The sequence below is a fragment of the Ctenopharyngodon idella genome, chromosome 1, assembly GCF_019924925.1.
Source record: "Ctenopharyngodon idella isolate HZGC_01 chromosome 1, HZGC01, whole genome shotgun sequence".
Classification (NCBI taxonomy): Eukaryota; Metazoa; Chordata; class Actinopteri; order Cypriniformes; family Xenocyprididae; genus Ctenopharyngodon; species Ctenopharyngodon idella.
Genome location: NC_067220.1, coordinates 25,211,472 through 25,227,361, shown reverse-complemented (window position 1 = coordinate 25,227,361; position 15,890 = coordinate 25,211,472). Strand labels below are relative to the sequence as shown.

General features: G+C 36.8%; 1 protein-coding gene across 5 annotated transcripts in view; it reads left to right on the top strand.

The window, feature by feature from the left end:
• LOC127514079 (radixin) overlaps window positions 1-15,890 on the top strand; it is a 310,901-nt gene that overhangs the window by 190,101 nt on the left and 104,910 nt on the right. The gene's annotated exons all lie outside the window — the stretch shown is intronic.

Below are 15,890 nucleotides of genomic sequence, written 5' to 3'. Positions count from 1 at the left end.
TGTTCAAAAAAAAAAAAAACAGCAAGACTGCAAGACATTAAAGGATTAGTCCACTTTCTAATAAAAATGTCCTGATAATTTACTCACCCCCATGTCATCCAAGATGTCCATGTCTTTCGTTCTTCAGTCGAAAAGAAATTAAGGTTTTTGATGAAAACATTCCAGGACTATTCTCCTTATAGTGGATTTCAATTGGACCCAAACGGTTGAAGGTCAAAATTAGTTTCAGTGCAGCTTCAAAGGGCTTTGCATGATCCCAGACAAGGAATAAGGGTCTTATCTAACGAAACGATCGGTCGTTTTCTTTAAAAAATGAAAATGTATATGCTTTAAAGACACAAATGATCGCATCACAAGTGCTTCCACCAGACTGCGATTCCGTATTCTTCAAAAAGCTTATGCTGAATGTCATACACCTTCCCTATTAAACTTACGAATAAAACAGAACTGGCGCCGCGTTCGTTACGTAAGTTGAATAGGGAAGGTGTAGGACATTCAGCGTAAACTTTTTGAAGAATCCGACTGATCGTTTCGCTAGATAAAGCCCCCTGAAGCTGCACTGAATCTGTAATTTTGACATTCAACCGTTTGGGGCCAATTGAAGTCCACTAAGGACATGGACATCTTGGATGACATGGGGGTGAGTAAATTATCAGGAAATTTTTATTAGAAAGTGGACTTAACGAATAGAAAATGCTGCAAGTTCTATTACCTGTTCGTGGTCAGTCAATAGCTGTGTGTGGTGTCCAAGTTTGTAAATAAAGACTAAATGACAGCTTTTGATATATTTGTTTAGCGATTTATTTCATTCATCTCCCTCTCGCTGGTGTGTAACTTTGCATTGTGTGACGTAGTCCAGTGAAGGCGTGGTTTTACAGGAGTGTTGCGAGGCTACTGGCCCAACAGTGGAAAGTGTAATGGGTGAAGATGGCAGAAGAAGACTGTACATTCGCGAGATGGACGTATGCGCATTACTTCAAGTTTGTCAGATAATCACTTTACCTCTACCATACTTTTAACAGACTTGGATAGTTTGCGATTCTGTCTGTCATCCTTTCTTGCATTGTCTTGAGCCTTCACTTTGCCAATTATAAGCTATATTGATAGTAGCCTGGATAGCCCACAGTCATTATGCTACATCATATCGCCCTCTACTGGATGTAAAATGCTCTGCAGTACATTTTGTCATTTTAAAATGTAAGTTATACTTTTGTAGTTATTTTGGTGAAAGTAACTCAAAAGTAATACAGGAGTAATGTAACACATTACAATTCTGAGACAGTAATATTGTAAGGTAAAGAATTACTTTTAAATAACAGTAACAAGTAATCTATAATGTATTACAGTTTGCAAGTAACTTGCACAACACTGAAGAAATGACACTTTGCTACAATGTAAAGTAGTTAGTGTACAGCTTGTATAACAGTATTTTGCTGTCCTCTCAAAATAACTCAACACACAGCCATTAATGTCTAAACCGCTGGCCACAAAAGTGAGTACACCCCTAAGTAAAAATGTCCAAATTGGGCCCAATTAGCCATTTTCTCTCCCCGGTGTCATGTGACTCATTAGTGTTACAAGGTCTATATTAAATTTGGTGCTATCGCTCTCACTCTCTCATATTGGTCACTGGAAGTTTAACATGACACCTCATGGCAAAGAACTCTCTGAGGATCTGAAAAAAAGAATTGTTGCTCTACATAAAGATGGCGTAGGCTATAAGAAGATTGCCAAGACCCTGAAACTGAGCTTCAGCACGGTGGCCAAGACCATACAGCGGTTTAACAGGACAGGTTACACTCAGAACAAGCCTCGCCATGGTCGACCAAAGAAGTTGGGTGCACGTGCTCAGCGTCATATCCAGAGGTTGTGTTTGGGTAATAGACATATGAGTGCTGCCAGCATTGCTGCAGAGGTTGAAGGGGTGGGGGGTCAGCCTGTCAGTGCTCAGACCATACGCCGCACACTGCATCAAATTGGTCTACATGGCTGTCGTCCCAGAAGGAAGCCTCTTCTAAAGATGATGCACAAGAAAGCCCGCAAACAGTTTGCTGAAGACAAGCAGACTAAGGACATGGATTACTGGAACCATGTCCTGTGGTCTGATGAGACCAAGATAAACTTATTTGGTTCAAATGGTGTCAAGCGTGTGTGGCGGCAACCAGGTGAGGAGTACAAAGACAAGTGTGTCTTGCCTACAGTCAAGCATGGTGGTGGGAGTGTCATGGTCTGGGGCTGCATGAGTGCTGCCGGCACTGGGGAGCTACAGTTCACTGAGGGAACCATGAATGCCAACATGTACTGTGACATACTGAAGCAGAGCATGATCCCCTCCCTTCAGAGACTGGGCCGCAGGGCAGTATTCCAACATAACAACCCCAAACACACCTCCAAGACGACCACTGCCTTGCTAAAAAAGCTGAGGGTACCTAAACCCTATTGAGCATCTGTGGGGCATTCTCAAACAGAAGGTGGAGGAGCGCAAGGTCTCTAACATCCACCAGCTCCGTGATGTCGTCATGGAGGAGTGGAAGAGGACTCCAGTGGCAACCTGTGAAGCTCTGGTGAACTCCATGCCCAAGAGGGTTAAGGCAGTGCTGGAAAATAATGGTGGCCACACAAAATATTGACACTTTGGGCCCAATTTGGACGTTTTCACTTAGGGGTGTACTCACTTTTGTGGCCAGCGGTTTAGACATTAATGGCTGTGTGTTGAGTTATTTTGAGAGGACAGCAAATTTACACTGTTATACAAGCTGTACACTCACTACTTTACATTGTAGCAAAGTGTCACTTCTTCAGTGTTGTCACATGAAATGATATAATAATATATGTGTGTGTGTATGTATGTATGTATATATATATATATATATATATATATATATATATAGGGGTGTAACGGTACGCGTATTTGTACCGAATGGTTCACGGGGCAAATTCCAAATGGAAGTGATCATCCCTATGCCCTATGTGATCATTCATATATGAGCAGGGCATGCGCGTGCTGTATGTAGCCGTTTGGAATGGACTTGGCAAAGGGAGCACGCGTAATTTCCTCATTATCTTCAGCTGGGATGTTACTTACTGACAGAGTAATGGATATTTATGTTGTACTAGCATGTTCAAACCTTTTAAACGATTTAATGATCAATTAAAAAGGAATTTATACCTGTATGATAATGCTGGACCAGCGCGGTTTGGAAAATAAATGGATGATTGATTCACCTAGGGGCGCCATCTCCAACCATCTCCATTGACTTTGTATTGTGTTAACAAAAAACAGAACAATGCCTTAAAGCTGCTGTATGACAAGGTGTACAGCAAACAAGCTAAAAAACCCAGAACTAAGTTTTTATAAGCTACCGAACCGTAAAAGCCAGCCTTTAAGGAGACAAAAGTGGATACAGGCAATAAGACGTGAAGCATCAACAGGAAGAATGGGTAAATTTTGGGATCCTGACACTCAGTATGCCTCAGTGTGCAGTAAACATTTTATCACTGTTATGTCAAATATCCAAATGTCAGTTTTATATATTATATTCCTTGTCGCTGATTAGGTTATCCTCCAGTGGGCGTAGTTCTCATAGTAATATGACATGTCGTGCTCTGTCTCAATCACCTGTATGCACTTTTTAGTCCTTAACACTCATTTTTGGGGTCGACAGCTTATAAAAACTTCTGGGTTTTTGGTTCTGTTTTTTTTTTTTTTTTAGCTTGTTTTCTGTACACCTTGTTACATAGCAGCTTTTAGATATTGTTCTGTTTTTTGTTATAAGTCAGAAATGACAAGGAAGCAGCCTCACGCAATACAAAGTCATTGGAGACGGTTGGATTGTTTTCCCCCCCGTGGGGGTGGTTTTCAGATTATGACGCGTGAAAAATATAAAATGTATGTTTTTATTTGCAACAGTCTGAAAAAAAAGAAAAAAGAATTATTTATTTATTACGGACACTGTGCTGCATTGTCACGGGAACATCCCAGTTGAAGATGAGTAAATTACGCCGCTCCCTTTGACAAGGGCATTCCAAACTGCTACATAGGGATACAAACGGCTGCCCTGCTCACATAGGGATGATCACTTCCATTTGGAATATATATATATATATATACAGTTGTGCTCAAAATTATTCATACCCTTGGTAAATCTGCATTGTTAATCCTCTTGATCTTTTATTTTAAAAATCTACAAAAATCCAACCTTTCATTGGAGAATAAGAATTTGAAATGGGGGGAGGAAATCTCATTATAAAAGAAATGTTTTTCTCTAATACACATTGCTCACAATTAATGAGCAATGTCAGATGAAACAAAAAAAAAAATAGCTTTTTAACAGCAAACACTCAATGGGTTTGGTGCACACAGGGGTAAAAAGTGCCTCATGTGTACAATGAAATATACTGCTGTATCTATACTGCTGTATAAAGTTGTGGGCCTATTTTTCTGCTGGAGGTCCTGGACATCTTGTTCAGATACATGGCATCATGGATTCTATCAAATACCAACAGATAAAAAATCAAAACCTGACTGTCCCTGCTAGAAGTCATATAATGGGCTGTGGTTGGATCTTCCATCAGGACAATGATACAAAACAAACATCAAAACTAACAAAAAAATTTGTCCCTGAGCACAAAATGAAGCTTCTGCTATGGTCGTCCCAGTTCCCTGACCTGAACCCTAAAGAAAATGAGTGGAGTAAACTGAAGAGAAGCACCACGAACATGGAGCTGGGAATCTGAAGGATCTGGAGAGATTCTGCATGAAGGAATGGTCTCTGATCTCTTGTCAGGTGTTCTCCAAACTCATCAGGCATTATAGAAGATGACTCAGAGCTGTTATCTTGGCAAAAGGAGGTTGCAAAAAGTATTGAATAAAAGGGTATGATTAATTGTGAACAATGTGTATTAGAGAAAAACATTTATTTCATAATGAGATTTTTTTTGTAGCTGTGCAAATGATGGAAACACCTTATCAATAAATATGTCTATAAAGCTATAAATTCCTTTTCCAACCCAATCATCAAATGTTGTATTTTTAAAAGCTGCAGTCCATAACCTTTTTTTGTTAAAAATGATCCAAAATCAATTTTTAAGCAAGTACGTAACCAGCCAGTGTTCAAAACTATCTCCTTACCTTAGCCTGATTCACAACGGTAAGCTTGTAATAATGTTTCCTAATTCGGATGGTACTGGTGAGTTTCCGCTGGAAATTCGAGTATGCAGCCGTTTGTCTTTGCGTCATTACATCACGTCTGTTTACATAGAGAAGGAGTCCCAGCTTGTAGGCATGTGTAGGCATGTATATGGTATGTGAGGATGCTACAGGTGGCGGATCATTTATAGCCTTTTCTCACAGCAGCTGCAATAATTAAACTTATTAGATTGTAATCCAGAAAGGTCCAAATGACAATCAGTGACAACTGGAAATTCACCCGTAGTCAAAAGCAAAAGCCTTCGGACTGCAGAGTGGCTACAGAAATTGAAATCTACAGGTAACGTTAATACAAACTAAATACACATAGTCAATGCTGATGTTGTTAACATTAACAGTTTAAGAACAAATTATAACAATAATAATAATTTGCATGGTTTGACGTGATCCGAGCTAAGCGATCGTTAGATTTAATCACCATTGGCAGTGCAATTTATTGTTATGCTTTTTTTTTTCTGTTGGTCAGAACAAAAGTGGCAGACATGTTACTTACTTGTTCAGATGACATTTTCTGGTGAAAATTCTTATTTTGGTCATACTTCTAAGACATAGAATCTGTAATTCCGAAGTACAATATCCACACCGATGTGGTGACCGACAGCAAACATTAGATTCATCCGCGCTGAGGAGCCGTGCCGAAGCACAACCCACGTAAAAATGATAATTACCCAAATAACTGCAATTGCAGGTTTTAAACAGAGATGGCGACAAAGAGGCAAAACTTATGGACTGCAGCTTTAAATGAGGGAGCAAATGAGTGTTTTTTTTTTGTTTGGTTTTTTTTTTTTTTTTAATGATGGGGCTTTGAAGGGAATCAGCTTGCCAACCAAAAAATTTTCGGACCTGGGACCAGATCTTGAGTGTATGTAAAACTACTGGATTGTCTAATGGACAAGGGTGTATAGTAAAGGTGAAAACAGTAGAGCAGAAAGTGAGGAAAGATAACAGCATGCACTTTCTATGCTTACCTATAATTGGGGTTGTTTTTGTAACCAGTAGGCCATCATTCTTATATTACTCGCCCAGTAATAAATCTGAAAGTTTGGAAGTCCCATCATTTGATTTGGGTCTCTGTAAAAATGCTTTCCTTATTCTAGGTATCTTTCTATCCCAAATAAATTCTGAAATAATTTTATCATGACTATGGGGAGAAAAAAAAAAAAAAAAAAACTCTTCTTAAAATATATTGGTACACTGTAATAAAAATAAAATTTTTGGAAGAATGTTCATTTTTATTATATTAATAAGATATCATATATGCTAATGAGATATATGATACCACCTCTGTAGATCCTGCGTTTTTTTGATCAAGTAATTTTGAAAAATTCTCTTTAGATAGATCTACAAATATCTTAGTTACACTGATTCCTAATTATTTAAACTGGGTTAAAATTTTAAAGGGCACTGTTTTAAAAGGTTGTTGATCAGCTAAGTTGTTAATTGGAAATGGTAATTTTTCCCCATATTAAGTTTATACCCTGAAATTTGTCCAAATTTCTTTAAAGTGGAAATTATTGCAGGAATAGATTTAGATGGATTGGAAATGTATCATAATAAATCATCTACATATAATGATACTTTATGATTCCCCACCCCTCGATGGACCCCACTGTAGACAGTTAAGTTTTGTAAAGAGATTGCCAGAGGTTCATTTGCTAACGCCAAAAGCATCAGAGATAATGGGCAGCCTTGTCAAGTAGAACGTGCTAACATAAAGTAATCAGACCTTAACTTATTTGTCTGTACTGATGACATTGGGGATGCATAAAGGAGCCTTATCCACAAAATAAATGCAGACCCAAAACGAAACCTTGACAGGGCCGAGAAGAGATAATCCCACTCGACCCTGTCAAAGGCGTTTTCAGCATCCAATGAAATAAGGATTTCCGAATAAGATCTTGAGTGAGAAGAGTGTATTATACCAAATAATCTGCGAATGTTGTGAGCCATTTGTCTATTTTTGATGAAACCTTTCTGATCTTCATGAATTATTGTTGGGAGTATATTTTCTAACCTAATGGCCATTATTTTAGCTAATATTTTGTTGTCAACATTTAGTTGACTCACTGGCCTATATGATGCTGGATTAAGGGGGTCCTTTTCTTTTGGAAGAAGACCCCTCTCTAATGATTCATTAAAAACATCGATGTCAGCGATGTCAGCAAGGAACATTTTGTAAAATTCTGGTGTATACCCATCTGGACCAGGTGCCTTTGAGGATTGTAAACTCTGTATTGCAATCCTAACCTCTTCCAGAGTAATAGTTTCCTCTAATAACTTCTCTTTAATTAATAGAAGGGATATCTAAATTATCAAAGAAGTCATCCAAGAGTTTGCTGATTCAGTTGAATATAGTTGAATGTTTTTTTGTTTTTGTTTTTTTAATTCTTGATCAATTAGGGCCTGAGCACCAATGGTGTGAGGACCCTATTGTAATTGCTCAGCCAATTATTCTTCTTCTCCAAAATGAATCACATTTTTGAGGGCCTAAACGTGCTCAAACTCATGAAACTTTGCACATGCGTCAGAAGTGGTGAAAATTGACATCTGATATGGGTTTCAGAATTAGGTGTGGCAAAATGGCTCAATAGCGCCACCTACAAAATTTAAATTAAGCGCCCTTCATGCTATGTTTCACGTACAGGTATGAAATTCGGTAGACAGATGTAACAGCCCAGTACCTACAAAAAAGCCCATGGGTGCAAAATCTGAAAACCCAACAGGAAGTGAGATATTTTGAATTTTCTCTGCAAAATTGTGGCAGTTTTTGTTGTACTTTAACAAACTCCTCCTAGAGCTTTAATCAGATCAACATCATATTTGGTCAGTCGACTCTAAAGGCCTTTGAGACGTTAAATTGCGAAGATCTTGAGTTTTTGTTGAAGGGTGTGTTCGTGGCGACTGACAAAGTCTGATGTTTCGCCATGAAAGGGGAATCACATTTTTGAGGACCTAAACATGCTCAAAAACTCATTAAACTTTTCAGATGTGTCAGAAGTGGTGAAAGTTTACGTCTGATATGGGTTTCAGAATTAGGTGTGGCAAAATGACTCGATAGCACCACCTACAAAATTTCAACAAAGTGCCCCTGACACTGTTTCACTTACAGGTATGGAATTTGGTACACGCATCTAACAACATAATACCTACAAAAAAAAAGTCTCTTGGAGCGAAATCTGAAAACCAACAGGAAGTCAGATATTTTGAATTTTCTTTGCAAAATGTGTGCAGTTTTTGCCATTTCCAGACGTTGTACTTTAACGAACTCCTCCTACAGCTTTAATCAGATCAACATCATATTTGGTCAGCCTAATCTAAAGGCCTTTGTCACATTAAATTGCGAAGATCTAGAGTTTTCGCTGAAGGGCGTGTTCGTGGCGGCCTGACAAATTTCGATGTTTCGCCATGAAATGTTGGATACAATGTTGGATCTCCCCCATACAATGTTGGATCACCCCCAAACTTCACACGTTTTATTAGAGTCCTGGCCTGAAGACATCTACATGCCAATATTCAGTTACAGTCGTAGCGCCACCTGTGGGTAACAGGAAATGACATGTTTTACACTGTGATTAAGTCCTCATAGAGATTCAAACAGAACCACATCATATATCGTCAGTCTAATCTTAAGGCTTTAGCCATGTGAAATTGCAAAAATCTTGAGTTTTCGTTGAAGGGCTTGTTCGTGGTGGCCTGACAAAGTCTAATGCTTCGCCATGAAAGAGGAAGCTGTTGTAACTCAGGCATACAATGTCCAATCTGCCCCAAACTTCACATGAGCGATAAGAGTCCTGGCCTAAAGACATCTATATGCCAATATTCAGTTAGTCATAGCGCCACCTACTGGCAACAGGAAATGGTATGCTTTGCACTTTAATTTACTCCCAGAAACACATTTCAATATGCCACGTAATGTCCGATCTGCTCCAGACTTCACGTTTGATAATAGTCCTGGCCTGAAGACATCTACATGGCAATATTCAGTTATGGTCAAAGCGCCACCTGTTGGCAGCAGGAAGTGTGGCACTTTGAAATGACTTGGCCATAATTCTCCTGTATTCACTCGTTTACATGCATGTAGCCCACTGTTCACTGTTTTCCTGATGCCAATGGATGGCAGTGAGCCTGGGTGCGAGGGCTGGCATTTTAACAATCCCTGCTTTAGAACCACTCTTATGCCTAAATGCAGCTGTGCACAACTGTGACATTTTCTGTATTTGCCCCTTTACATTGCACAGTGCTACACAACCTGTTGGTCTAGGGTTATTCCACTGTGGTATTTTTGGTATGGGACCATATAAACTGAAAATGTTGAAATGCTGTCTAACTAATTCAACAATAATTGAGAACTTCAATTATAAACGTTTTGTCATTCATTTCAACACTGTAGTGTTTGCAGCAGCATGACGAGTCAGTGGTTAATACTGTCACCTCACAGCAAGGTGTTTCCATAATACAGACATGCACATCTGACAAATTGAGGATTATAAATTTTCCATTGAATGTGTATTTTCCACACATTGCATGCTGGGATGCATTCCAGTACTTTCAGACCATTGTCTCCATGTTCTGCTTTTTCTAGTTTCAAATGTCTCAGTATAGGGTTTCTCTCACACACTCCAAATAACAAATGCATATTCTGATCAGATAACATATAACCAATTCTTTAAAATGCTGTATTCCATGAGTATGTTTGTGAAAGTTGATGGGTGGTTTTGGGGAGTTTGAGCTTGTAAAGAATATGCACGCTTTCCTCATCTCTATTCACAATTTGGATCAACTGGTGTGTGGGCAAAGGCCTGAAAATTTAAACCTGGAGAACACAGCAGCTTTGTAAACTTTAAAAAGTTTAGTTTACTACACTTTAGTTTGCTATACATAGTTTGCTTTGTATCCAGAATTACAGATTTTAAAAATACAGCTAAATATAAAACCAATAAGATTTACTTTAAAATTACAAAGAAGAATGTTAAATTGTTAGTATGGATATCACCCTTTAATATAATGAGCTACATGTTTAATTACAGATTATTATTATTTATGTAATTGTACATGAATTTGTATACAATTTAAGAAAACTGAAAAAATATTTTATAAATACAGTAATTTTCCTGTATAAAAACATGAGAATTACTGTAATTTGTCATTAATGATATAACACTTAAAATAATAGTCAAGTTGTTAATTTACAGATATCGTTTGTAATTTTACATGAATTTGTATACAATTTAAGAAAACCGAAAAAATATTTTATAAATACAGTAATTTTCCTGTATAAAAAATGAGAATTACTGTAATTTGTCATTGATATAATCCTTAAAATAATAAAGTTGTTAATTTACAGATATTGTTTGTAATTTTACATAGTTTTAAACAATTTAAAATTACAGAAAAATACTGTAAAAAAAATATTTTCCATAAAATTAGGATTTTTTTTTTTTTTTTTACAGTGTGGCAACCATGCACACACACTCTCTCCACACTGCGAAAGAGCAGATGATCTGTCTGTTATTTCATAAGCCATTGTGACTAAATCTGCTTAGTGATGAACTGTAATGAATCAAAAATGTGGATTTAGACCAGTGGTTCCCAACCTTTTTTTCCAGGAGACCCCTATTTTAACATTCAAAATCCTTAATGAAAAAATGACTCAAAATTATTATTTAATCACCTCAATTAATAATTCTAGATACCTTTATTATCTGAATTAGAATGAGAATTGTTTTAGAATGCACATTAGCTTATTTTCCATTAACTTTACTTAACTTCTAAATTTACAACAGTGCATAAAAATGTGGTCTGAGTTTCACAAACAAAAACCACAGACAGACTAAATGAAAATGTAAATCTATTCTCTGTCAGTAGGTGGTGCTTTTGTAACAGCAGAAATAGAGCTGTTTCCCCAGTAACCCCATAAACAAAACAGAGCTGCGCTTATAAACACTACGCCTTACACAGAGGGACGATGAAAAGAAAATGCCATCAAAACTTTTCTAAAGGCAATCAGTTCCTTTCAGAGATACATTCATAGAATTCATTCATACTTTTATTCATATAATTTCCCTCAGAACTCTGTTGTAAAACCTCTCACTTCTTTCGCCATTTTTTCGCAGAGTTTTTCCAAATCCTGGCAATCAGATACGGTTTTAATGATGATTAAATTATTAAACTGTAATGCTAACCGTCGGAAATTGCATCGTGCTTTATTGTCAAACTGATAACTGTTTCCTCACTAACCCTTAAACTACAGTGGCGACCCCTTGTAAATCTTTAGCGACCCCTAGTGGGGGTCACGACCCCCAGGTTGGGAAACACTGGTCTAGACTATATTGTTTGTAATTGAGGTGTCTGAATAAATGTGACAATACAAAGTTTTTTTTTTTTTTTTTTTTTTTTTTGCTGTTTTGATAAAAAAACATTTATGTCATTTGTAATTACTATTAAGGAATTTCACTGTTTAAATTTTTGAAAGAAGTGTATTTATTTATTTATTTTTTACTAGTTTTCATAATGTAGAGCGTGTTAATTCATAAGATAAATACTTATATGATAATTTATATGATATACATTTTATAAATTAATTGATAAAATAAATTAGGAAACTAGAGGTAAAATAAATGTGTATGTGTTGACATTCTCTTGATTTGTGCTTATAGGTGATAGTGCAATCATTTTAATGAAGAGTAAAAATACATTTTCTCAAATGACAACAATTGCTACAATTATAATTTTGGGAAAAATGATCATGATTGTCAATTTAACTATTATGCAGCATGATGAAAATGTTTTCATTGACTAAAACTAGAATAAACTGGCCAGACATTGTTGACTAAAACTTGGCTAAACAAAAACAGGACAAGGTTGCCTAAATATGATGCTAACTAAAAAAATACATTTCACACCAGACTAAGACTAGTGCGGAATTGTTAGTGTCTCCTAAATGTAGTTTGATCACTATGGGTGCCAGGTCTTTTAGTGTTGTGTCTCCCAGGTTGTGGAATGCTCTTCATCAAGACATCTGTCAAGCATCCTCCCTTCTTTGTTTCTTTCAACAAAAAAACAAACAAAAAAAAACAAAACTTTTTTTTCCTTTCTCTCAATATTACTCTTCAGCTCTTGGTCTGTTATGGATGTTTGTTTTTTTGTCTGTATTCCTCTAATCTAACTTTATAAAGTGACCTCTGTATATTACTCTTCAGCTCTTGGTCTGTTTATTGTACTATGGATGTCTGTATTTTTCTAACGAAACTTTGTAAAGCAACCTTGGGCTTTGGTAAGGTGCTATAAAAATTATTATTATTACTAAATAAAAGAATAGCTGACAAAATTAACACAAATTTACAGGACATTAGCTCAGAAGGATAGAAGAAGAAAAGCTGATCTGCCATTGCATACAAAGTTTAGAACAAGAGCCAAAACAAAGATGGAGAAGAATATGCTGCTGTGTTTACTGTGTTGTATTGCTTTTTCTGGACTCCTCTTCGACTACTGCACAGTACATCACAACTGTGCAATATTACCACCTAGTGGACTCGTCTGTCTCGCCATTAACCTTGCGCATGCACTGATGTAAGTGCACAGTCCACGCGGACACAAAAATTGCGCTGCATGCAGACGTGTATGCTGACATGCATGGACCTTCCTAATAATGAAAATTACATCACACGGGTAGTGTACAGACTGTCGCAAAATGCGGATGACCAAAGTATACTTTGGGCTTAACACAGAGCAGAGCATTTAACGGGAGCAGAATGGTAATATTTCCTCCAGAGCGGAGAGTGCCTTTCTGAAGATTCCTTATAGATAGCCCAAAGAACCTTATGCATTGCCTAAATGCACAGTAAACATTAAACTTAAGAATGAAGAAGGGTAAGAAATTGAAAGGGAGTGTAGAGACAGTTAGCAAAGATTAATTTTGTGATATACTTTTCTTGATCTGAAAACTGATTTAAAGCTTGATTCATTGAGCTTTGATGTTTTCTTTAAAGTTTGATTCATTGAACTTCTACCTTTCCTCTTTCTCCCCTAATCTTATTAGGAAACTACCCCTCAATCATTACAATTAGTGGAACTGCACACCTGTTGTTGATTATCAGAGTGCACAAAGCTGTGGCTGTGTCCGAAATCGCCCCCTATACCCTTAAATAGGGCACTATTTGAGGGGACAGCCATTTGTAGTGGTGTCCGAAACCATAGTGGACGATATTGAGTGCACTCATTCAATCCCACAATGCATTGCAATAACGAGTGTACAACCGATACACACTCAACAGCTAGAGAATACCCATAATGCACTGTGAGAGTCGCGTGCTGAATGAATTCCCGCGTCTCGCCAGGCGATGGCACCCGCAGCTGAATCAATCATCCATTCATTTTCCAAACCGCGCTGGTCCAGTATAATATCATACAGGTATAATTTCCTTTTTAATTGATCATTAAATCGTTTAATTAAGGTTTGTACATGCTAGTTTTCATGGCAGGGTTTAACATAAATATTCATTACTACTGGAGCTGCCAGTTTGTTACATTTTAAATGATTATTAAACAGCAAGCACAAACTATGCGAAATCGGCAGCCCTTCCGGAGCACTCAGTGTCCGAATTCACTCACTCGTTTCATTCGCTCCTTCAAGTGGACTATATTAGCGGACTAATGTAGGGAATAGTGAATGAGGGTATAGGGGGCGATTTCGAACACAGCATGTGTGAGATTGTTACTCTTGTTATCTGATGAAGGCCTTGGACAGCCGAAACGTCATGTTTTTTAATTAATAAAGTTAGAGCGCTGTAAGAGTGACTGTTGCACCTTTGTTCAGTTCATATGCATTTTAATGTTTTGTTTGCACCTCCTCTTCTGTTGGTAGAGCACCTCTTTTTAACATTTGTGATATATTAACAGCAAAGTTTTTTTTTTTTTTTTTTTAATGGATAAAAATAAGTTTGAAATACTTTTGTCATTCTTTTTTTTTCTTTTTTTTTTTTTTTTTTTTAATGGATAAAAATAGTTTGAGCTCTGCAATTTGGCACTATCCAATCAAGTTATGTCACATTTATATATAGCCTACTACTTTATAAAATATTTGACCATATAGGTGAAGACAAAGGCTACTATACTTTCCTGTGTTCTGCTCGGAGCTCAGAAAGCATCCTGTCAGTATCAGATTCAGTTCTCTTTTGCGGCTTATTGCACTTTTAATATTTATTTTAAATATCAAGCACATCCTGCTCTTTAATTACTCATTCATGCATGTTACTTTATTAATAACTTAAAACAGTCCCGTCCACTGAAAGCTGCACGGATTATCATATGGAAATAAATACAACACATTTATGATGATGATGATGATGGTAATATAACTTTATTGTCAGACAAAGTCTGAAATTTGCCTGTGTTACAGTAAGTTCATTCACAAATACAAAACCATACTACATAAACAAAACCATTACAATCACAATTAATTAATTTTATGTAACTTATTCAACTCTAATACAGCTTTATTGCCCCAAGGAATGCTTTAATCTATTATAGGACATAAAAAGGTCTCTGCGGCAAAAGTACCTGATAAATTGTTTTGAAATGTTTCAATAAAAGTATGTTTGTCCAGTCGCTTTTTTTTTTTTTTTTTTTTTTTTTTTCTCCTGCCATTCTAAAAATCGCAATTACCACAAACAGCTGCTTGAATCTGAGTGCAGGAGCTCTAGGTTACCATAAACATAAGTGGTTTGCCGTTGATTGCTGTCATGACACTCGCAAACAGCACTGAAAATGCACTTTGGCTGGTACAACTTCAAATATATTATTATTCTAAACTTTTCATTAGCTTTGGTAGGCTGTACAACAAAGGTATTGTAGTTTGCTGCTTTTTCTGCAGAAAGCTGATCTCTAGTGATCTGTCTAGTTTTTTTATAGATCATTTGTTGGTAAAGGGTGAGAGATGCATGGCTCGCTGGTTTAGGATGTTACCGTAGACATTGGAGTTTCAAAACAATGTTGTGTGTTTCCATATGTGTGAACACAATTTAGCAACAAGCCAAACTCCATTTAAATAAAGACTGGATATCTGTGAACATCTGTGAAGATGTCATCTATAACAAACTATTTAAACTATTTAAAGAAGTTATCTTAGATATAGGCGTCTGGAAAGTTCTGAACCCTTCTTTGGTTACTCTTGAAGCGCACCCCGTTTTGAGCCCCAAACAGGAAAATGACATGCTTGAACTCAAATGGTTGTCTTTCCTTAACCGTTTGGAGCATAGTTGTGTAGCTTTATTTTCAAAGTTTTAGAATTAATGTGTGAAAAAAAAAAAAAAAGTTAGAAACTACGAAAAGATAAAATGTGGCAGTATAAATGCAATAAATAGTAAACCTTAAGAGCAGTAAGTAGTCCTGTGTAAGAAGTCTCACCACTAAGCTGGACCACAAACTGAAACATTTTACATATTCTGAAGTTTCTTTGCCAAGCCACAATAAGTCTAGCTCTTCAATTGCTGTAAGACCCAAGTCTTACATGTAAACATGTAAACACAGTCGGTTATACCTCAAGTGAAAGTAAACAGTTGGGTGTAAGCTAGGTATCAGCATGATGGATCCATGCATTTGCTCTTAACGTGACAGCAGCCTAAAAAATCTGATTTGACCTGTCTGTCTAATTAAACAAAAGAGAAAATATTTTACTGCTCTT